This window comes from Tamandua tetradactyla, chromosome 21 (assembly GCF_023851605.1).
Source record: "Tamandua tetradactyla isolate mTamTet1 chromosome 21, mTamTet1.pri, whole genome shotgun sequence".
Classification (NCBI taxonomy): domain Eukaryota; kingdom Metazoa; phylum Chordata; class Mammalia; order Pilosa; family Myrmecophagidae; genus Tamandua; species Tamandua tetradactyla.
Genome location: NC_135347.1, coordinates 1,382,122 through 1,405,812, shown reverse-complemented (window position 1 = coordinate 1,405,812; position 23,691 = coordinate 1,382,122).

Here is a 23,691-nt window from a genome sequence, read left to right as displayed (position 1 = left end):
GCCATTGTATTTCCGGTATGTTGCATTCTGGCAGCTAACAAACTAGAACCAGGCATTAGGTAAATGTAAATCAAAACCACAAGGACAGTATCCAGAGACAGTTGGGGTTAGATGGTGGCATAGGGAGGTGTGGGATTTAGCTCACCCTCCAGGGCAGATAGTAAAGAGCCAGCAACTGTATGAAACAACTATTTGACGGATTTCCACGCCCAGATGCACATCATACACCAGCCTGGAAGAAGTAGAAGGGCCAAGAGCACAGCACAGAACTGTAAGTAAATTTTTCCATGATGTGGAATCTGGTGCCCCTCCCCCACTAGCCTGGCAGGCTGTCTTGGAGTCTCCCCCTGGTGGGAAATAGAAACCCTCTCTACTGGGAGCAAGGGAAGGAGAGTGTGCAACTAAACTCCAATTGTGGATTTGATTAACAAATTCGGACTGCTGCATACAAGCTATGAATAGAGCTACAAGGCAAACATGAATGAAACCTAGAGGTATCTCCCCAGCAGTGAGGAGGTGGGCTGATGAAAAAAAAAACAGAGGTGTATGGAGTTGGCTGAGCTCAGACTACTGGAAAAAGGCTGTAGACCAAGGAAAGGGACACAGAGAACCAGGTACCAGGGAACTGGGGACCAACTCTGAAAATGATTTTTATCTTTTCTTTTCATTGTTTTTAAATTCCTAGCAGCCTATTTAAGAAAGCAGAAGGCATTTTCAGTTTGCAGCACTGCATAGGTAAGGGTGTAATTAAGAAGTGTCAGAGAAACAAACTAATCACTAATAAGCTAAATGAGATAGTTCCTCCCTAAAGAGCATATCTTCCCCAAGAAAGTGGGAAAGGGCCCAGCACAAGCAGTAGCTCTCATTCAGAGAATTTAGACCCCTAGGGTTGGGATTTCAGCAGCAGTTTCAACCAACAAAAAGCAGAAAGCAGCCTATTCTCTAGCAGGGATAAAAGGGGAACAGTGGGCGGCATCTGTAATGACTCTAGCCTGCATGGAACAGGAGGCTGAAGAGTGGCTCACCACCCCTACCCCCCCCCCCACTGGGGGTCAAGGCCCAGCACATGTAATCACTGTAATTTAGAGAATTCAGACCTCAGGAGCTAGCAAAAAAAAAAAAAGGAAAAAACACAGTTTAAGCCCACCTTCAGCCTCAGCCTCTGTTTCAACCACATCTCAGGCAGGGACAGGGTCTCCTGAGAATTAAAGGTACAGCACCACTTTACACTGATGAGGAGCAGCTGGCTGACAAGTGCCATTTGCTGGGCAGGACCAGAAAAGCATAGATACAGGAGGCTTCGCAGAAAAGACTGGCCCTCCGTAGGTGTCTCAGCCCCAGGAAACCTTGATATTGAGGAAACCCCCGGCATGAATCCTGGGACTGTCTTGTCTGGGAAGATCTGACTGGGGCTGATCCTATCTTGGGAGACCTTCCTCCCAGAGACAGAACTCCAGGTAAAAATTGCTAGAGGTAATGAAAGTAGTATTGAAAACATATAGAGGTTTGAGAGGCTGTTTTATATATGTATAACCTGGTATTTAGAGATAAGAATGAAGCTAATCAGGTCTGGATTAAAGTAACTCAGAACACAAGGGTAAGGAAGACATTGTCTATAGGAATGGGAGAAAAAATGCAGAACTATTAAATCATTAAGATTTACCACTGGGGAAACACTGGATACTGTGTCAAACATTAGGGACACTGAAATCAATAGCCCAAGCCCTTGATCTTGAGGCCTGCTTTTGTGATGCTTAAGTGTGCAGTGGAGAAGTTTAGCCTACCTATAATTGTGCCTAAAATTCACCTCTAGAGAACCTCTCTGGTTGCTCAGATGTGGCCTCTTTCTCTCTTTCTAGGCCCAATTCTGCAAGTGAAACCATTGCCCTCCCCCTTACATGGGACATGACATCCGGGGGTGAAAGCCTCCCTGGCAACATGGGAAATGACACTCAGGGATGAGTCCAGCAATGGCACCATTGGATCAACAATTCCATCCTGATAAAAAGGGGGAAAAAAGTGTAACTAACAAAGTATCAGCCACTGAAAGAATTCAAATAGAGTATAGAGGCTACTCTGGAAGTCACTCTTACGCAAGCTTCAGTTAGACATTGCAACCTATTATAACTTGCCAAATCCCAACCAAAATCATTCCAGCCAATCCTAAGGAACACCTAGGGCAATATATAAGATTCCACAACTTTTCCATGCACTACAGTAACTTTCCAGAAACCTACAACCTCCACATGGGTCCTTGGACCAGATAAGTCCTGAAACCTAGTGGGCCCAGCCTTGCCAGAACATCAGATAGTTCCATCTCCTGACCCCATATTAGTGACAGACACTTCCAACATGAAAAAGTTAGAATGACCATAGCTCAAATGCCCCTAAAGAGAAGGATAGAAAGATCAAAGGTGATGGTGGAGTTACATAGAGAAAGTTGGATTTAACAAACAAATATGATTGCTGAATCATTAAATTGCTATTTCTTTTAGTCTCCAGCATCTTAGTGCAGCAAGAAGTAAAAACCTAAAATTGTGGAATTGTAACCCATACCAAACTCTAAAATTTGTTCTACAACTAATTGTGCTTTGCTTTGAAATTTATTGCTTTTTTGTGTATTTGTTATTTCTCACAAAAAAGAAAAAAAGTCAATTGTGATGATAAAAGATTACTTATTCCCTCTAACATCTTATATTCTGGAGCAGCTAGAAGGAAAAATTTGAGATATGGTAGCCCATGACAAAATCTAAGATCTGTCCTCTAACTATTTGTTGAATAGTGCTTTGAAAACAATTGTTTTTTTCTTTTTTGCTTTGGAAATATGTTATATTATACATATTTTTAATGAGGGGGAGATTAAAATATTTTCAGACAAAAAATCACCGAGACAATTTGTGACTAAGATACCAGCTCTACAAGAAATACTAAAGGGAACACTACAGGCAGATAGGAAAGGCATGGGAGAGAGGTCTAGAGAACAGTGTAGAAATGAAGACTATCAGCAAAGGTAAAAAGAGAGCAAAAATTAGATATGGCATATAGAATCCTAAAGACAAAATAGTAGAAGAAAATACTGCCTTTGTAATAATAACATTGAATGTTAATGAACTAAACTCCTCAATCAAAAGATATAGACTGGGTGGGCAATGGAGGCTCAGTGGCAGAGTTCTTGCCTGCCATGCCAGAGACCCGGTTTTGATTACCAGTTCCTGCCCATGTTAAATATATATATATATATATATAGACCAACAGAATGCATTTAAAAACAGGGCCCATCTATACGCTGTCTACAGGAGACTCATTTTAGACCCAAGCATAAAAATAGGTTGAAAATGAAAGACTGGGAAAAGCTATCTCATGCAAACAACAATCAGAAAAGAGGAGTAGCTCTAATAATATCCAACAAATTAGACTTCAAATTTAAAACAATTAAAAGAGTCAAAGAAGGACACTATGCATTAATAAAAGCAGCAATTCAACAAGAAGACATAACAATTATAAATATTTATGCACTGAGCAAAAGTTCTCCAAAATGAGACAAACACTGACAACACTGAAGGGAGAAGTAGACACATCTGCCATAATAGTTGGAGACTTCAATTCCCCACTCTCATCAATAGACAGAGCATCTACACAGAGGGTCAGTAAGAAAACAGAGTTTTTGAATACTACAATAAATGAATTAGGCTTAACAGACATTTACAGAAAATTACACCCCACAACAGCAGGAAGCACATGCTTCTCAAGTTCTCATGGATCATTCTAAAATACAGGCCATATGCTGGATCATCAAGCAAGTCTCAATAAATCTGAAAAGATTGAAATCATGCAAAGCCCTTTTATCAGATCATAGTGGAATGAAATTGGAAATCAATAACAGACAGAGGGCCAGAAAATTCACAAATGTATGGAGGTTAAACAACACACTCTTAAACAACCAGAAAGTTAAGAGAGAAATCAGTAAATATATCGAGGCAAATGAAAATTAAAACATAATATAGCAAAATTATGAAGACATAAAAAATTATAAGATGCAGCAAAGGCAGTGCTGAGAGGGAAATTTATAGCTTTAAATGCCTTTATTTAAAAAGAGGAAAAAGCAAAAAACAAGTACTTGACTATTCACTTGGAAGAACTAGAGAAAGAATAGCAATTTACCATCACAGCAAAAAAAAAAAAAAAAGGAAAGAAATAATGAAGACTAGAACAGAAATAAATGAAATTGAGAACATAAAGACAGTCTAGAAAATCAACAAAACCAGAAGTTGGTTTTTTAAGAAAATCAATAAAAATTTTAGCTATGCTGACAAAAAAAATATGAGAGGATGCAATTAAATAAAATCAGAAATGGAAGAAGGGACATAACCACTGACCCCAAAGAAATAAAGGAGGTAATGAGAGTATACTGTGAGCAACTATATGCTAATAAAGTAGACAATATAGACAAAATGGGTAACTTCCTAGAAAAGCATGAACAACCAGCATTAACTCAAGGAGAAATAGATAACCTCAACAAACCAATCACAGGTAAAGAGATTAAATCAATCAAGAAGCCCCCAAATAAGAAAAGCCCAGGACCAGATGTCATCAAATGTGAATTCTACCAACCATTCAAGAAACAATTAGTGCCAATGCTGCTCAAACTCTTCAAAAACATTGAAGAGGAGAGAAAACTTCCTAACTCATTACCTTAATACCAAAGCTAGTCAAAGATATCACAACAAAAAAAAAAGATATCACAAGAAAAGAAAATTATAGAACAATCTCTTTAATGAATATAGATGCAAAGTACTTGCAAATTGAATCCAGCGGCACGTTAAAAGAATTATATGCCATGACCAAGGGGACTTATTCCAGGTTTGAAAGGATGGTTCAACACAAGAAAATAAACTAATGGAATACACCACATCAACAAATCAAAGCAGAAAAACCACATGATCATCTTGATGGATACAAAAAAAGCATTTGACAAAATTCAACATCCTTTCTTGATGAAAACCCTTCAAAAGATGGGAATAGACAGGGACTTCCTCAACCTAGTATGAAAAAAAACCACAGCTAACATCATCCTCGATGGGAAAGACTGAAAGCTTTTCCCCTAGGATCAGAATCAAGCAAGGATGTCCACTGTCACCATTATTATTCAACATTGTGCTGGAAGTTCTAGCTAGTTCTAACTTCAGCTTAGGCAAGAAAAAGAAATAAAAGGCATGCAAATGTAAATGAAGAAGTAAAACCTCACTGCTTGCAAATGACATGATACTATTTGTCAAAAATCAAAAAACAAAAAAAAGCTACTAGGACTAAAAAATGAGTAAATGAAGTGATAGGGTACAAGATGAACACCCAAAAATCAGTAGTGTTTCTATACACTAATAATGAGCAATCTGAGGAGGTAATCAAGAAAAGTATTCCATTTACAATAGCAACCAAAATAATCAAATATTTATTAATAAATTTAGCTAATGATGCAAAAGACCCACACACAGAAAACTACAAGAAATTGTTTAAGAAAATCACGAAAGACCTATATAAATGGAAAGGCATAACATATTAATGGATGGGAAGACTAAATATAGTTAAGATGTTAATACTACCCAAATTGATTTATAGGTGCAATGCAATGCGAATTAAAATTCCAACAACTTACTTTGTAGAAATAGAAAAATCAATAATCAAACTTATTTGGAAAGATAAGGTGCCCTGAATAGCTAAAAATATCGTGAGGAAAAAAAATGAAGTGGGAAATCTTACAATACCTGACTTTAAAGCATATTACAAAGCTCCAGTGGTCAAAACTGGTAATGCCAATTATGATACTGGCATAAAGAAAGATATACTGACCAATAGAATCCAATTGAGTGTTCAGAAACAGACTCATCTAAGGACAATTGATCTTTTATAAGGTGCTCAAGTCAATTCAACAGGAACAAAGAAGTCTCTTCAACAAATGGTGCTTGGAGAACTGGGTATTCATATCCAAAAAAAAGTGAAAGAAGATCCATATTTCACACCATATACAAAAATTAACTCAAAATGGATTAAAGACCTTAGAGTTAAGACCAAAAAATGTTTAGAAGAAAATTTAAGGAAATATCTTAAAGATCTTGTGGTAGAAGATGGTTTCTTATCCCTTACATCCAAAGTGCAAGCAATGAAAGAAGAAATAGATAAATGGGATCTCCTCAAAATTGAATACTTTTGGTGACAAAAAACTTTGTCAGGAAAGTTAAAAGGCAACCTATACATTGGGAGACAATATTTAGGAACTACATATTAGATAAGGGTTTAATATCCAGAATATATAAAGAGATCCTATAACTCAACAACAAAAAAAACAAGCAACCCAATTTAAAAATGGACAAAAAACATAGACACTTTTCCAAAGAGGAAATACAAATGGTCCAAAGGCATATGAAAAGATCTCAATTCACTAGCTATTAGGAAATGCATATCAGAATCACAATGAGCTATCATCTCACACCTACTAGAATGGCCATTATCAGTAAGAAGAGAAAACTGTAAGTGCTGGAGAGGATGTGGAGCAATAGCTATACTTATTCACTGTTGATGGGAATGTGGAATAATGCAACTACTCTAAAAAGCAGTTTGGCCATTCCTTAGGACACTAAGTATACAATTGCCGTATGATCTAGCCATCCCATTACTTGGTATATATTAGGAAGAAGTGAAATCAGGGACAAGAACAGGCATTTGCAAACCAGTGTTTGTATGGCATTATTTATGACTACCAAGAGATGGAAACAAGCCAAATGTCCATCAATGGACAAGTGCATAAACCAACTATGATATATTCATGTGATGGAATATTACAGCTGTAAAAGGGAATAAAGTCATGATGTGTGCAACAATGTGGATGAATCTTGAAGAAATTATGTTGAATGAAATCAGTCAGAAACAAAAGAAAAATGTTGCATGGTTCCATTAATACAAACTATAATGAACAAACTCTGAGAATTGAATTTGAGAGCACAAGTTAACAGGGGATAGAACATCGGCAGAGACTGAGTAACTTATTATTCAGGAGTACAGAGTGTTCAATAAGGCTCAATAAGGTTCAATAAGGTTCCTATATTTTAAGCTGTTATAGCAGTCACAACTATTTCCAAGTTTTAACAGTTACTTTTAAATTTTCAGATGTTGTGCTTTTTGTACATAAAACAGTAATTCCCTGGAATTTTGGGTATCTGTGTGACACCTGAGACTCTCTAACGAGTTCTGCAGCTCTGAAAGTCAGAATCACTCCATACAGCAACAGCTAAAAAAGAGACCAGATTCCAATTTGAGATCTGAAACAGACCTGCTTAGGAGTAAGGTAAATCAGAATACAAGGTAAAAGATGAAATCGTCTATATTTTAAAACCTCAACTTCTGTGTGAGAGCAAAGGATGAGAGTTTTATTTAGTACAAAATTTAATTTCTATAGCATACCATCTGATTTAAACTGTCTGGTCAGTTTATTTAAGCAACATACTTACATGGACCTAGAATAGGGAAGTAGGTCTTTTTATTCTGTACAGAGTAATGTAATACTCTCATACATTCAAGAGTATTTGGGGCAGAGAATAAAAAGTATTTGCAAAGTCCCCTTCAGGGAGGGGGGGAAATGTAGAAATTTTAAATTTCCCCACCAGGGGAATTCCTGATATTCTCTCAAGCAGTAGGGACTTCCAATTTAATAAGCCAAGCCCTCAATCTTGAGGTTTGCACTTATAAAACTTATTTTTGCAATGCCAAAGCTAAGCCTAGTAATAATTATGCCTAAGAGTCACTCCCAGAGAACCTTTTTTGTTGCTCAGATATGGCCTCTCTCTGTCTAAGCCAAGTCTGCAAATAAACTCACTACTCTCTCCCCTACATTGGACATGATTCCCAGGCAATATGGGACATGACTGTCAGTGATGAGTCTGGCCCTGGTATCATGGGATTGAGAATGTCTTCTTGACCAAAAAGGCGAAAAGAAATGAAGCAAAATAAAGTTTCAGTGGCTAAGAAATTTCAAATACTTAAGAGGTCATTCTGGAGGTTACTCTTATGTGAGATTTGGCCAGACATTGCAAATTGCCACAGTATGCCAAGCCCCAACCAACAGTGTTCCTGAAACACCCTAGGCTCTAAGACTCTATAAAAGTTTTTCTTAGTAGGTTCATTTTTTCAGAAACTTAAGGCCTCCAGATTGATCTTATGCCAGATAAGTCCTGAAACCCAGAAGTACCAGTCTCTCCAAGAACATCAACCATTTCAATTCCTCTAACACATGAGGTTGGCACCCCTTTCCAGTAAGAAGTTAAAAGGATCATTGCCCAGCTATCCCTGAAGCCTGAGAAAGATCAAATGAGAGGAAGGAGGTGTAACTTGGAAATTAAGATTTAACAAATGACTGTGACTACTGATTTATTACATAGATATCTCTATTTACTGTCTAGTGTAGCCACAAAGAAGTACCTGAAATTGTTGAACGATAATCCAGTAGCCTTGACCTTTGGTAATGATTATATAACTATGTAGCTTTTAACATGTGACCATGTGACTATAAAAACCTTGTGACTGACACTCCCTTTATCCAGTGTATATGTAGATGAGTAATAAAATAAAGACAAAAATAATAATAATATGGATAAGGTATATGGGGTGCTTTGAGTTTTCTTTTTTATTTTTTAATTTTTTAGAGTAAAGAAAATGTTATAAAACTGATTGTGATTATGAACGCACAACTGTATGATGTCACTGTGAGCCATTGATTGTATCTTTGGATGGTGTTTTAGTTTGCTAATGCTGCTGGAATGTAATATACCAGAAATGGAATGACTTTTATAAAGGGAATTTATTAAGTTACAAGCTCATAGTTTTAAGACCACAAAAATATTCAAACTAAGGTATTCAGAGAAATATACCTTGACTCTGAAGAAAGGTCAATGTTCTAGTTTGCTAGCTACTGGAATACAATATACCAGGAATGGAATGACTTTCTAAAAGGGTAATTTAATAAGTTTCTAGGTTACAGTTCTAAGGCCAAGAAAATGTCCCAATTAAAACAAATATATAGAAATGTCCAATCAGAGGTATCCAGGGAAAGATTCCTTGGTTCAAGAAAGCTCATGAAGTTCAGGGTTTCTCTCTCAAGTGAGAAGGCACATGGCAAGCACAGTCAGGGTTCCTCTCTCAGATGGGAGGGCACATGACAAACTAGCATCACCTGCTAGCCTTCTCTCCTGGTTTCCTGTTTCATGAAACTCCCTGGGAGGTATTTTCCTTCTTCATCTCCAAAGGTCACTGGCTGGTGGACTCTATGCTTAAAGTGACTAGTGGACTCTCTGCTTCTCATGGCTATGTCATTCTCTGCTCTCTCTGAATCTCCCACTTTCTCCAAAATGTCTCCTTTTTCATAGGATTCCAGTAAACTAATCAAGACCCACCTGGAATAGGTGGAGACACATCTTCACCTAATCCAGTTTAACAACCACTCTTGATTGAGTCACTTCTTCAGGGAGATGATCTAATTGAAGTTTCAAGCATATAGTGCTGAATAGGGATTAGAAGAAGTGGCAACCTTTACAAAATGGGATTAGGATTAATACATGGCTTTTCTAGGGTACATAAACCTTTTCAAACCAGCCCAGTCAATGTCTATCACGTGGAAAGCTACGTAGCTGACATCTGCATGCTCTCCCAGCTTCTGGTTTCAAATGGCCCTCTGAGACTCCATGGATCCTTCTGGCTTTGGCTTGCTTAGAATCTCATGGAAAGGCACCTGTGATGTCTGTTAGGCTCTGCATCTCCAACGTCCGTGTCTAGGTGTCTTCTCTCTGTCAGCACTCCCAGCATCTACTTCAGCACTCTGAACATCTCCAAATATCTACATCTATGTTATTTCTGAGCTTTCCCAAAAATGTCTCCCCTTTTAAAGAACTCCAGGAGCCTGACCAAGACACACCTTAAATGGATGGAGTCACATCTCCATCTAGTCAAAAGGTCCCACCCACAATTGAGTAGGTCAATCTCCATGTAAAAAATCTAATCAAAGTTTCCACTCTCAATAATAGGTCTTCCCCACAAGATTGGATTAAAATAGAAAGAACATGCCTTTTCTGGGTTATATAATAGTTTCAAATTGGCACAGATGGATTATAGTGTGTGAATATATCTCAATAAAATTGCATCTAAAAAAAGTAGGCTGACATTTCAGAATGATTTAAAAATACCACAAGGAAGTACCACTTTACACCCACTAGAATGGTTATAATCAAAGTACAGACAATAACAATTTTTGATGAGGATGAGGAGAAATGAAGACCTTGGTGGAATTGCTGATGGGATTGTAAAATGGTACAGTGGCTATGGAAACAGTTTGACAGTTCCTCAGAAAGTTAATCATAGAGTTACCATATGACCCCTAAATTCTACTCTTAGGTATATACACAAGAGAATTGAAAACATTTGCCCAAATAAATAATTTGCATGCAAATGTCCATATGGTATGAACATATGAATGTATTTTTCATAATACTGAAAAGTAGAAGCAACCCAAATGTCTATCAATGGATGAATGGATAAACAAAATGTTGAATATCCATACAAAGCCATGTTATTCAACTACAAATAAAAGAATGAAGGAATCAGACATGCTAAAACAGGGATGAACCTTGAAAACATTATGCTGAAATGTTTAAAAATAAAAGATGTCAAATGCAGAAAGGCCACATTATTATATAATTCCATTTATATGAACTGTCCAGTTAGGCAAATCCGCAGAGATAGGAAGCAGATTAGTGGCTGCCAGGTCTGGGGGGCTGGGGGGAGGGAAACAGGGAGTGGCTGCTAATGGGTTACAGGTTTCCTTTTGGGGTGATGAAAATGTTCTAAAATTAAATCATGGTGATGTTTGTATAGCTCTGTGAATATCCTAAAAAACACTGAATAATATACTTTCAAGGAGTGAATTTTATGGTATGTGAGTTATATCTCAATAAGGCTATTATTTAAAAAGAATAGATTTATTATGCTTATCCTTAGATAATAAGAAATTAATCAGGTCAATTCTAAAAGGCTTGTGGCACTAATTCATCTTAGAGCATATTAGGAATGTAGAGAAGGAAGGGAAGTTAAATAAGGAGAGGCATTTAATTTATTTTTAACCCTTAAATATACTCAAACATTTGAAGCTACAAGAATTTCATTTCCTTTTAATGGCTTAGAAGTAGTTACCCTCCATTGATCGCACATTTCTCTGATAGCAGGATGATGGTCTCCATCTTCAGAAAAAAAGTCACTCTTTAATGGTCTTTTAAAAAAAGATAGATTATCAATAATTTGAGAGTTGTTTAAAAGACAAATGCTTAAAAATGAATTGGCACTGTCTTCCTTTTATAGTCACTCCCAGCCAACAGCCTAAATCTTAACTGTTCTTGGATTTTAGAAAGAATCAGTTGGAGTGAAAGTGTAAATTTCTCAATCTAAAAACCATCTCTGTGTTGCCCGCATTCATTATACATCAGGGATTGCAAACTCAAATGCTTATAAGAGCAGGCAGGGTGCCCATATGGGCTAAGAGGCCTGATAGAATCTGTGACAAGTTGAAGAAAACATAGCCTATATAAGTTGGGCAACCACTACTTAAATATAATACAAGGCTGCAATGCAAAAGTGTGAATCTACCTATTTTTCAAGACAAACTAGTAATCCAAATATGTATGTACAAATTGCTCATTTACAAAAAGGAGAAAAAATTCAAAATGTTTTTAAGTGTAAAAGCCAAACAAAAGTTATCTTTTTGCCAGATTCAACTTTACATCTTTAATTTTTCATCCATTGCGTTTATTTCCATCAGTGTTCTTATCACCAAGTGTTTAAAATTATTGTTACAGAGGGAGGGGCCAAGATGGCGGCTTAGCAATGTGCACGTTTTAGTTCATCCTCCAGAACAACTACTAAATAACCAGAAACAGTACAGAACAGCTCCCGGAGCCATGATAGTGACCGGACACACAGCGTACCCCGGTCTGGACCAGCTGGACCGGCTGCGAGTCTCTGGAACAGTGAGTTCCCCAAGCCACGGCAGTCAGCGCCTGATGCCCCTCCCCCACAGGCAGCTTCCCGGAGGGAAAGGAAAGAGTCTGTAACAGTAGCAGGGACTGAGTCCAACCAAACACCAATGTGGCATTATTAAACAAATTCTGACTACTAAAAATAGGCCCCCAGCTCAGGCGAAACTGGTCAAGGCAGAGGCCGCTTATTGGGCTAACTGAAAAAGAGGAAGGGGGATGAAACAGGTTTTTGTGGCTGTTTCTAGGGAGGCTTGGCTGCCTCTGGATTCAGCAGTGGGACTACTCAGGCTGCAACTGCCCCAGGCATAGGCAGAAACGGACTGCTTTCAGGGCTTTCTCCCACGTGTGCCTTCCCCAGGGGAGGGGTGAAGCCCAATTTAGGTGAAATTCCTCTCTCAAGGAATTCAGACCCCAGGGCTTGGCAATTTGAAGCCATAAAAACCATCCTACAACCTCTCCTCTGTCTCCACCATGCTCCCAGCAGGGAGAGCCTTCCAAAGTTAAAGGAGCCACAACATCTTTTGTTGGTGGGACCCACAGACATACAAGCACCACATACTGGGCAGGATAAGAAAAACAGAGCCCAGAGACTTCACAGGAAAGTCTTTCAACCTGCTGGGTCTCACCCTCAGGGAAAACTGACGCAGGTGACTCCTTCCCCCTGATAAGAGGCCAGTTTAGTCCGGGAAAACCTGGCTGGAGTCTGTAATACCTATTTAGACCCTCCTAAGGGTGGGGAGGGAAAAAGTACCTTACAAGCAGGACAAGAAACAAGAAAACAAGAACTGAAAAATTACCCTCTGTTAAACAAAACTTTAGCTAGAGGCCCAGAAAAAGCTGAACTGAAGGTCAAAGAACAGATAGACAACAAACTCATCTAGCAAGAAAACCCTAGGTAAGATAAGTGAAAGCAATCTCCAGAATAAACTAATTAAGGTAATTAAATGTCTAGACACCAGCAAAAAATAACAAATCACACCAGGAAAATTGAAGATATGGCCCAGTCAAAGGAACAAACCAATAGTTCAAATGAGATACAGGAGCTGAAACAACTAATTCAGAATATACAAGCAGAAATGGAAAACCTCATCAAAAACCAAATCAATGAATTGAGGGAGGACATGAAGAAGGCAAGGAATGAACAAAAAGAAGAAAGGGAAAGTCTGAAAAAAAAATCACAGAACTTATGGGGATGAAAGTTACAGTAGAAGAGATGAAAAAAACAATGGAAACCTACAATGGTAGATTTCAAGAGACAGAGGTTAGGATTAGTGAACTGGAGGATGGAACATCTGAAATCCAAAAAGAAACAGAAACTACAGGGAAAAGAATGGGAAAATATGAGCAGGGAATTGAATGATAATATGAAGCACACAAATATACGTGTTGTGGGTGTCCCGGAAGGAGAAGAGAAGGGAAAAGGAGGAGAAAAACTAATGGAAGAAATTATCACTGAAAATTTCCCAACTCTTAAGAAAGACCTAAAATTACACATCCAAGAAGTGCAGCACACCCCAAAGAGAATACATCCAAATAGACGTTCTCCAAGACACTTACTAGTCAGAATGTCAGAAGTCAAAGAGAAAGAGAGGATCTTGAAAGTAGCAAGAGAAAAGCAATCCATCGCATACAAGGGAAATCCAATAAGACTATGTGTAGATTTCTCAGCAGAAACCATGGAGACGAGAAGACAGTGGGATGATATATTTAAACTACTAAAAGAGAAAAAACTGCCAACCAAGAATTCTATATCCAGCAAAATTGTCCTTCAAAAATGAGGGAGAAATTAAAACATTTTCAGACAAAAAGTCATTGAGAGAATTTGTGGCCAAGAGACCAGCTTTGCAAGAAGTACTAAAGGGAGCACTAGAGACAGATACAAAAAGACAGAAGAGAAAGGTGTGGAGAAGAGTGTAGAAAGAAGGGAAATTTAGATATGACATATAAAATACAAAAGGCAAAATGGTAAAGGAGAGTACTACCCAAACTGTAATAACACTAAATGTTAATGGACTGAACTCCCCAATCAAAAGACACAGACTGGCAGAATGGATTAAAATTATTGTTACAAATCTATCTCAATAGATTATAAGTTATTAGGATAGACATTGTTTATTTGTTTTATTTATTTTTATGACATCAAAATGATACACCCAATACATGTATGTAGAAAACTATTGATATAAATGAGGTTAAATGACACAATTGTATTTTGAAGCTCAGATTCCAAAAGGATTATTAGAGATCATTATAAGCATTAAAACAAAAGCTAGAATATGTTCATTAGAGCATGATTATTTGTAATCAAAAATTAGAAAATAAAATGTCAAAAATGAGGATATGATTGTACAAATTATATAACCTACAGGATGAAATAAAAAGCAACCATTGAATTTTAATGACATGAAAAATACACCTTTAAATGAAAAAACAAAAAAAACAGATGCAAAACTATACAATATGTCCTCAATTATAGAAACAGGTTTTTAAAAAAACTAGATTCTTCACTCTCTCTAAGCCCAACTCTGCAAGTGAAATCATTGCCCTCGCCCTTATGTGGGATATGACATCCAGGGGTGAACATCTCCTTGGTGGCATGGGAGATGAGTCTAGGGATGAGTCCAGTCCTGGCACAGTAGGATCAACAATTTCATCCTGACTGAAAGGGAGAAACAAAGTGTAACTAATAAAGTATCAGTGGCAGAAAGAGTTCAAATAGAGTCAGGAGGCTACTCTGGAGGTTGCTCTGATGCAGGCTTCAGGTAGACCTTGCAACCTATCATAATCTGCCAGCCCCCAACCAGGACCATTCCAGCCAATCCTAAAGAACACCTAGGGCAGTATATTAGATTCCATAATGGTTCCATGCACTAGAATAACTTTCCAGAAACCTACAACCTCCAGATGGGTCCCTGGACCAGATAAGTGCTGAAATCTAGAGGGCCCAGCCTCTCCAAAACATCAGATAATTCCATCCCCCTATCCCATATTATTGACAGCCTCTCCCAACATGAAAAAGTTAGAATGGCCACAGCCCAAACACCCCTAAAGAGTGGGATAGATAGATCAAAAGTGATGGGGGAGTTATACAGAGAAGATAGGATTTAACAAATGAATATGAATGCTGAATCATTAAATTGATATCTCTTTTAGTCTCCAGTATCTTAGAGCAGCTAGAAGTAAAAACCTAAAATTGTGACATTGTAACCCATGTCAAACTGAAATGAGTTCTACAACTAATTGTGGTGCAGTGCTTTGAAATGTATTGCTTTTTTGTATGTATGTTATTTTTCACAAAAAAAGAAAAAAAGTTGATTGTGAGACAGAAAAAAATATTTAAGCCCTCTAGCCTCTTATATTCTGGAGCAGCTAGAAGGAAAAATATGAAAGGATGGTATGGCAGCCTATGACAAACTCTGGGATCCGTTCTGTAACTACTTGCTGAAGAGTGTTGTGAAAACTATTGCTTTTTTCTTTTTTGCTTCATACATATGTTATATTATACAATTAAAAGGTTTTTTTAAAAAACCTAGATGGAAATTAAACTGAATGTTAAAACATGGTTAAGATACTTACCTTTGTACTTTTTCTACAAATTTCTTTATTTCCAAATGAGCTTATAATTAGAAAAACTATTGATTGCTTTATCTCTGGTCGCCTGGCAATGATATCTAAGATAGTTACAAATTCATAGTTATAGATAGGCCTGGCTAGTACAGCCAGGGAAGAGGCCACACAGATAATATGGCCATGAAAATTATGCATATAAATGAACTGCATGTATATTATGCTTATTTTTTCCTTTATCACAATCTATGACAATAACACCTGCCAGAGCACTTACAAAAGAGGCCTTGTTCACTAGGAGGATAAAGAGAACAGGATTGATGCAAACTGAAGTTATTTGAAAAGCAACTCAAAGTGTATCAGTTTCACGGTATCATCTTCATTAACAAACAGCATTTTTTTTTTTGCATGAGCAGGCACTGGCAATTAAACCTGAGTCTCTGGCATGGCAGGTGAGAACTCTGCTGCTGAGCCACCTTGGCCCAGTAAACACTCTATTTTTAAGAACAAGACCCAACATTTGTCAAACAAATGCCCAGATCGGAGAGTTTGGTTATCAAACACAAAATAACATGCCTGCTTAAAAAAAAAATAAATGATGGGTACAAGGGTGGTTCAGTGGTAGAACGCCCACCTGCCATGTGGAAAAAACCCAGGTTCAATTACCAGCCCATGCACCCAAAATAGATAAATCAACAATTTAAAAAACTAAAAAATAAGACATCAGTCCATTTGCAATAAAGAGACTATTCATCCTCACTCATAACCAACAAACACTATGTCTCATTCAAAGACTGGAATTTATTCCAGAATGCAACCAAAAGTTAATGGTATCAAGGGTATTTCTGCTTCTGCTTAAGATGTGGAACAGAGGTCAGCAAATGTTTTTTTGTAAAAGACAGGGTAGCATATTTTCTGCTTTGAAGTCCATATACAACTACTCAAGTCGCAGCAGAAGAGCAGCCACAGAAACTATGTAAACAAATGGGCATGATTGTGGGCAATAAAATTGCATTTACAGAAAGAGATGACAGGCAAGATTTGGCCCACAGGCCAAAGTTTGCCAAGACCTGAACTGGAACGTCATAATGGATGTTACTCTCACTGCAACAATGAGAACAAGCTGACTGATATACAAATAATCATTTATTTTAGCCCATTAAGAACTAAGACCACAGATAAGTAAAAAAAAAAATTAAATAAATGGGGGCTGGAATAAGGGGTAAAAAAATGGGTAGATTGCTATGCTTAGTGGTCAATGAAAAGGAGGGATAAGGAGTATGGGATGTATGGGCTTTTCTTCTTTTTATTTCTTTTTCTGGAGTGATGTGAATGTACTAAAAATAATCATGGTGATGAATACACAACTATGTGATGACACTGTGAGCCATTGACTGTATCCTTTGGATGGCCTGTATGTGTACTAAGATATCTCAAATATATATATATATATATATATATACTATAAAGAGCTCTAAGGTCATTAGATATACCAATAAGCTAAAATACCAAGAGTGACAAACCTTTCCCAGGAGAGTTGAAACCATGGACTATTTCGCTTTGGGCAGTGCAGCAAGAAGAGAAGGAAGCTGCCATCGATGCTAATGAGGAAGAAAATTGAAATTTTAACTATTTTTGAAAGCTGAGTATGGGCCAGTATAACAGTTCATGATCTCTGGGAGCCCCAGAGGTAAAGATGGTCTACACCCAACCATAAACTCTTTCACACGTCCAATGCCAAACTGGAGTTACAGCAAAATAGTGGAAAGAGATCTCCTGTGTGGCATAGACACAAAGGGGGTGCCAAAGGCTGAAGGTGAAACAGGCAAAGGAGAGAAACCCTCCAGCACTTGGGATCCTTCGTCCCACAAGACAGTAGCAGTCTCTTGGTGGAGGACGAGCAGGCATCCTGAGAGACCTATTTCTGAAGGTCCTCAGGGCCTGCTGAGAATAAGAAAATCTAAGAACCCTCTGGGACTCCAGGCCTCACACTAGGTAGAGAGCAGCAGGGAAGTGTGTGACCCATCACTTGTAGCTAAAGAATAACAAAGCCCAAGCAGCTAATGGCCCAGCAAAAATAAAATAAAACTGCTCTTTTCAGGAAATAAGCATTATTTACTTCAATCTCTGCAGTTCTACACAAGTGGAAATAAGAAAATGTGACCTATTGTCTACAGATAAAATAATCAACAGAACCAGATGCAGAGATGGCGCAGACATGAAAATTATCAGCCAGGGACTTTACACAAATATCAAAATAATAGAAGACAGAACATTTTGTTCCTGACTTATTTGAAAAAATTGAATTTTATTTAAAGAAGTCATGTAATGTTATACGAGTGTAACATATTAACCATAATCACTGCAGATATTAGATAATATACTGCTATATAAGAAAATCATATTATGAACACTAAACTTTTTAGGGAAAAAGTATAATTAAGTTGGCAATGTGATATACTTCCAAGACCAGGACAATGATGAAAGGGTACTAAAAATAATTATATGGGGGCTGGCCACGGTGGCTCAGCAGGCAAGAATGCTTGCCTGCCATGCCTGAGGACCCAGGTTCGGTTCCTGGTGCCTGCCCATGTAAAATAAAAAATAATAATAATAATAATTATATGATTTTTAAAATATCTTTTTATTGACCAACAAATTGGTTTCATTATGTTAATAGACTATAAAAATTGCTACTAAAAATTATCCTCAAAAATAAAATTATTTCTAAAAAATGTTCATTACATATATCTATGTATATTAAAGTATATATTTTGCTTTTTATGCAGATTAAATATTTAACTATGTGCAGAAAAATCATTCTTAGTACACATTCACTCTGTTCAATCTCTTGGCCATCTCTGTTTATGATACCATGTCACTTTTCTTCTGAAAAAATGCATTTATTAAAGTGAGCTGATTGTTTTAAATTTTTCATGAAATTGCCTTCAATCTTTGTTAAATCTGTGTTCATAGTCAGTAAATTTGAAATTGTTGACATCTTCAGATAACTCAAAAGAGGAAACTCTGCTAAATACAGGAAGTCTAAATTCTTAGTTTTTCTTATTGAAATGAGCCACACAAATTTGTTAGTCCAAATATTTTCACAGGTACTGTCATTTTGCCTCCCTACAGAGTAAAAGCAAAACTTGGTAAATTATCTCTTTTCTGACAAATTTTCTTGGCAAATTATCTCTGTTTCTGATTTTTTTTAATGTTTTACCGAGTTTAAATGATGCAAAATCTTAGGCCTCCTCGATTTCATTCCAGTCCAGCATATAATTTTGTTCTATTGAAAACAGAGCGCTCCAAGAAATTGAGAAATTACCCATCACTATTGGAAAATTTCAAAATTAAACTTGAAACCATTTAGCTTTTATTAAGTTGTTTCATTACTCCTTTGCTTTTCAGGGATAACTTTCAAAGTCTTTCTGTTTGTAAGTTTTGTTTTCAATTATTGCAATTTGCTAAAAAGCTGAAGTTTTGCTATTCAGTTTGTTGAATCCCTTGCTTAAAGATTTTTAACTGAGTTTGAACAAAACACAACAAGATTTGGAATATCCATTTTTTAAAATGCCTAAAGCTGTTGTGAGACACAGGTTAATGTAAAAGTAAATGTGCAAAGGCTTGAACATTTCTACAATCTGATTGGTGGTGGACAGTAAAAAGAGAAAGCGTGCTTTGACAGTCTAATGTTCTGTTTTGTTTTGTGTTACATCAGCTTTGTCACGGTTTTTTTGTTTTGTTTTTCTTACTGTGTGTAATGACTACAGTTTTCCTTTATGTTCATAATTTTATTTAGGAAATTATTCAGGAAATTCAACATTATTTTTCCCACAATTAAAAAATAATATTTTTGAACAGAGAGAAATAAGTGCTAGAGGAAATGCAGAAAAAAGAAATGTACCTATTCACTGTTGGTAGAGAAACTGAGAGGTGCAGCCCCTTGGAGGTCAGTGTGGTGGCTCCACAGGAGGCTAAGAAAGGGGTTGCCAATGATCCTGAAACCCCATTGCTCAGTACATACCTGGAGGAGGTGAGTGTGGGGACATGAATGGACATTTGCACACTAGTGTTTATGGCAGCAGTGTTCTCAATCCACAATGGCTGGAGGTGGCCTAAGGGTACAAGGACTGAGGAATAGAAGGGGAATTGTGGTGTACACACACAGTGAACTACTGAGCAGCCATAGGAAGGACAGAAGTTATGAGTTATGCAACCAGGTGAATGAACCCTAAGGACTGTATGTTGAATGAAATGTCAAAAACAAATAGAGAAATATTATCATGCCTCAATCATATGGGCTAACTATAATATAAAAACTTGGGGAATCAAAGTTGAGAACATGGGTTATCAGGTTGGGACTTATTGTAAAGGGTCCTTGATTTTAAGCTCTTACAGCAGTCAAATATATTCAGGAGGTGAAACTGTTATTTCTAAATTCTTAGATAATGAGCTGTTTGTATATAACCTGGTGGTTCCCAGAAACTTCGGGTATTTATGTGACACCTGAGACTGAGTTAGAGCTCTGAAGCTATGAAAGTCAGCAGTACCCCATACAGGAGCTGTTTAAAAGTTGGAAAAGGGATCAGACTTTGACTAGAGATATGAAGGAAGCTGATCTGGATAGGACTGTTAGAACAGAATATAGGGTAAAGGATGATATCGTCCATTGTTTAAAACATCAACTTCTGTGTGAGACCAAAGGGAGAGATGTTTATTTGGTGCAAAATTTATATTTTGGGTAACACATTATCTGATTTAACTTATATGTTCAGTTCAGTTGAACACTGTAAGTACATGGGGTGTAAGATTTTGTTGGTTTGTCCAGATTAGTGTGATACCCCAATATATGCCAGAGTAATTTGGGCAGTGAATAAAGAAGTATTTGCAAAGTCCCCTTGGGGGACTGGGGAGAAATGAGGAAATATTCAACTTCCCCATTTGGAGAATTTCTGATATTCTCACAGACAGTGAGGACAACCAAATCAATAGGCCAAGCCCTTGATCGTGGGGTTCGCTTCTATGAACTTATGCCTGCAAAGGATGGGCTATGCCTACTTAAAATTAGGCCGAAGAGTCACCCCAGAAAACCTCTTTAGTTGCTCGGGTGTGGCCTCTCTCTCTAAGCCAACTCGTCTGGTGAACTCACTGCCCTCCTACGTATGTGGGACATGACTTTCAGTGTTATAAATCTGAAAGGATTCTGTCCTGAGGGGACAGAAATCCTGGGATGAGCCAGGACCCAGCATCAAGAGATTGAGAAAGCCTTCTTGACCATAAGCGGGAAGAGAAGAATGAGACAGAATATAGTTTCAGTTACTGAGAGATTTCAAAGTTGAAAGGTTATCTTGCAGATTATTCATATGCATTATATAGATATCCCTTTTTAGTTTCTGGTATATTTGCAATGGCTGAAGGGAAGTAGCTGAAATTGTTGAGTTGTGTTTCAATAGCCTTGATCTTGAAGATGATTGTCTAAAGATATAACATTTACAATGTCACTGTGTGATTGTGAAAACCTTGTGTGTGATTCTCCTTTTATCCAGGGTATAGACAGATGAGTAAAAGATATACATCTAAAAAATAAGTAAATAATAGGGTGGATAAGAGGTGTGCTGGCTTGAAAGGATTACATACTCTAGAAAAGCCATGTTTTAATTTTAATCAAGTGTTGTAGGAGCAACCTTTTCTTTTAATCCCTATTCAGTAATGTAGGTTGGAATCTTTTCATTAGATTACCCCCATGGAGATGTGACACACCCAATTGTCAGCATTAACTTTTGATTAGATGGAGATGTGACTCCACCCACCCCAGGTAGGTCTTAATTAGTTTACTGGAATACTTTTAAAAGAGGAAGCATTTTGGAGAGTGTAACAGAAAGCCATGAGAGAGCCACAAGAAGCATGATAGACAACGCAGCCAGAGATGATTGGAAATGAAGAAGGAATACGCCCCTGGGGGAGCTTTATGAAACAGTAAGACTGGAGAGAAAGCTAGCAGATGTTGCCATGTTTGCCCTGTGCCTTTCTAGTTGAGAGAGAAACTCTGAACTTCATTGGCCTTTCTTGAGTGAAGGTTACACCTCTTGTTGGTGCCTTAATCTGGACATTTTTATAGACTTGCTTTAATTTAGATATTTTCATGGCCTTATAACTGTAAACTTGCAACTTAATAAATTTCCCTTTTAAAAAGCTGTTCTGGGTACAACTGCTGTGAAAGACAGTTTGGCAGTTACTCAAGAAGCTAAGTATAGAATTGCCATATGATCCAGCAATCCCATAGCTAAGTATCTATTCAGAGAACATGAGAGCAAAGACACAAACAGACATTTGCACACCAATGTTTATAGGAGTGTTATTTACAATTGACAAGAGATTAAAACAGCCCAGATTCCATCAACAGATGAGTGGCTAAACAAGCTGCAGTGTATACATTTGATGGAATATTACAAAGCTGTATGACAGAATAAAGTCATGAAGCATGTAACAACATGGATGGGCCTTGAGGACATTATGCTGAGTGAAATTAGCCAGAAACTAAAGGACAAATTCTATGTGATCTCACTGATATGCGCTAACATTAATGAGTGAATTTGGAGAATTTAAGTTAAGAACACAGGTTATCACGAGATAAAAACAGAGTAGGGATTGGGCAATTGGTGCTGAAGGAATACAGATTGTGCAACAAGACTGACTGTAAAAATTCAGATATGGATAGCACAGTATTACCTGATTGTAGCACAATAATGTAAGAACACTGAATGAAGCTGAATGTGAGTATGGCTGAGGGAGAGGGGCTGGGGGCATGCATGAAATCAGAAGGTAAGATAGAGGATAAAGACTGAGATATTATAATTTAGGAATGCCTGGAGTGTACAGTGGTGGTGATTAAATGTATAAATTGAGAAAATGTTTTTGCAGGAGGAAGAACAAAGGAATGTCAGTATTGCAGGGTGTTAGAAATAGATGATATATGGGGGAAAGTACAATCAATGTAAGCTGGGGTCTATATTCAACAGTAGCATTGTAATATGCTTCCACTGAATGTAACAAAGGCATTATGCCAAAACTAAATGTCAACAGGTGGGGGGATTCAGAAGGGGGTATGGATTCTTTGTGGAAGAAAAGGAAATGTCTTCAGATAGAGTATGGTGGCAAAGGCATGTCTATACACTTAGATTGTATGATGTGTGAACAAACTATTTAAAAATAGAGATGAAAGTCTCCCTGGCAACATGGGAGATGACTCCCAGGGATGAATCCAGCCCTGGCACCATGGAATCAACAATTCTACCTTGGCCAAAAAGGGGAAAAGAATACTTTATTATACTTTGATAATAAAGTATCAATGGCAGGGAGAGTTCAAATAGAGTCAAGAGGCTACTCTGGAGGTTGCTCTTACACAAGCTTCAGTTAGACATTGCTACCTACCAAAATTTGCTAAACCCCAACCAGGACCTTTCCAGCCAATCCTAAAGAACACTTAGGGCAATATATGAGATTCCACAACTGTTCCAGGCACTAGAGTAACTTGCCAGAAACCTAAACCTCCAAATGGGTCCCTGGACCAGATAAGTGCTGAAACCTAGCCTCTCCAGAACATCAGATAGTTCCATCCCCCTACCCCATATTAGTGACGGACCCTTCCAACCTGAAAAAAGTTAGAATGGCCATAACCTAAGCACCCCTAAAGAGAGGGATAGAAAGAGCAAAGGTGATAGTGGAGTTATACAGAGAAGATAGGATTTAACAAATGAATTTGATTGCTGAATCATTAAATCAATATCTCTTTTAGTCTCCAGTATCCTTAGAGCAACTAAAGGTAAAAACCTAAAATTGTGGGATTGTAATAACCCATGCCAAATTCTGAAATATGTCCTACAACTGATGGTGATGCTGTGCTTCGAAATTTATTGCTTCTTTGTATATATGTTATTTTTCACAAAGAAAGAAAGAAAGAAAGAAAGTCGATTGTGGCAATAAAAATATATATATTTAACCCTTCTAGCCTCCTATATTCTGGAGCAGCTAGAAGGGAAAAATCTGAGAGGAT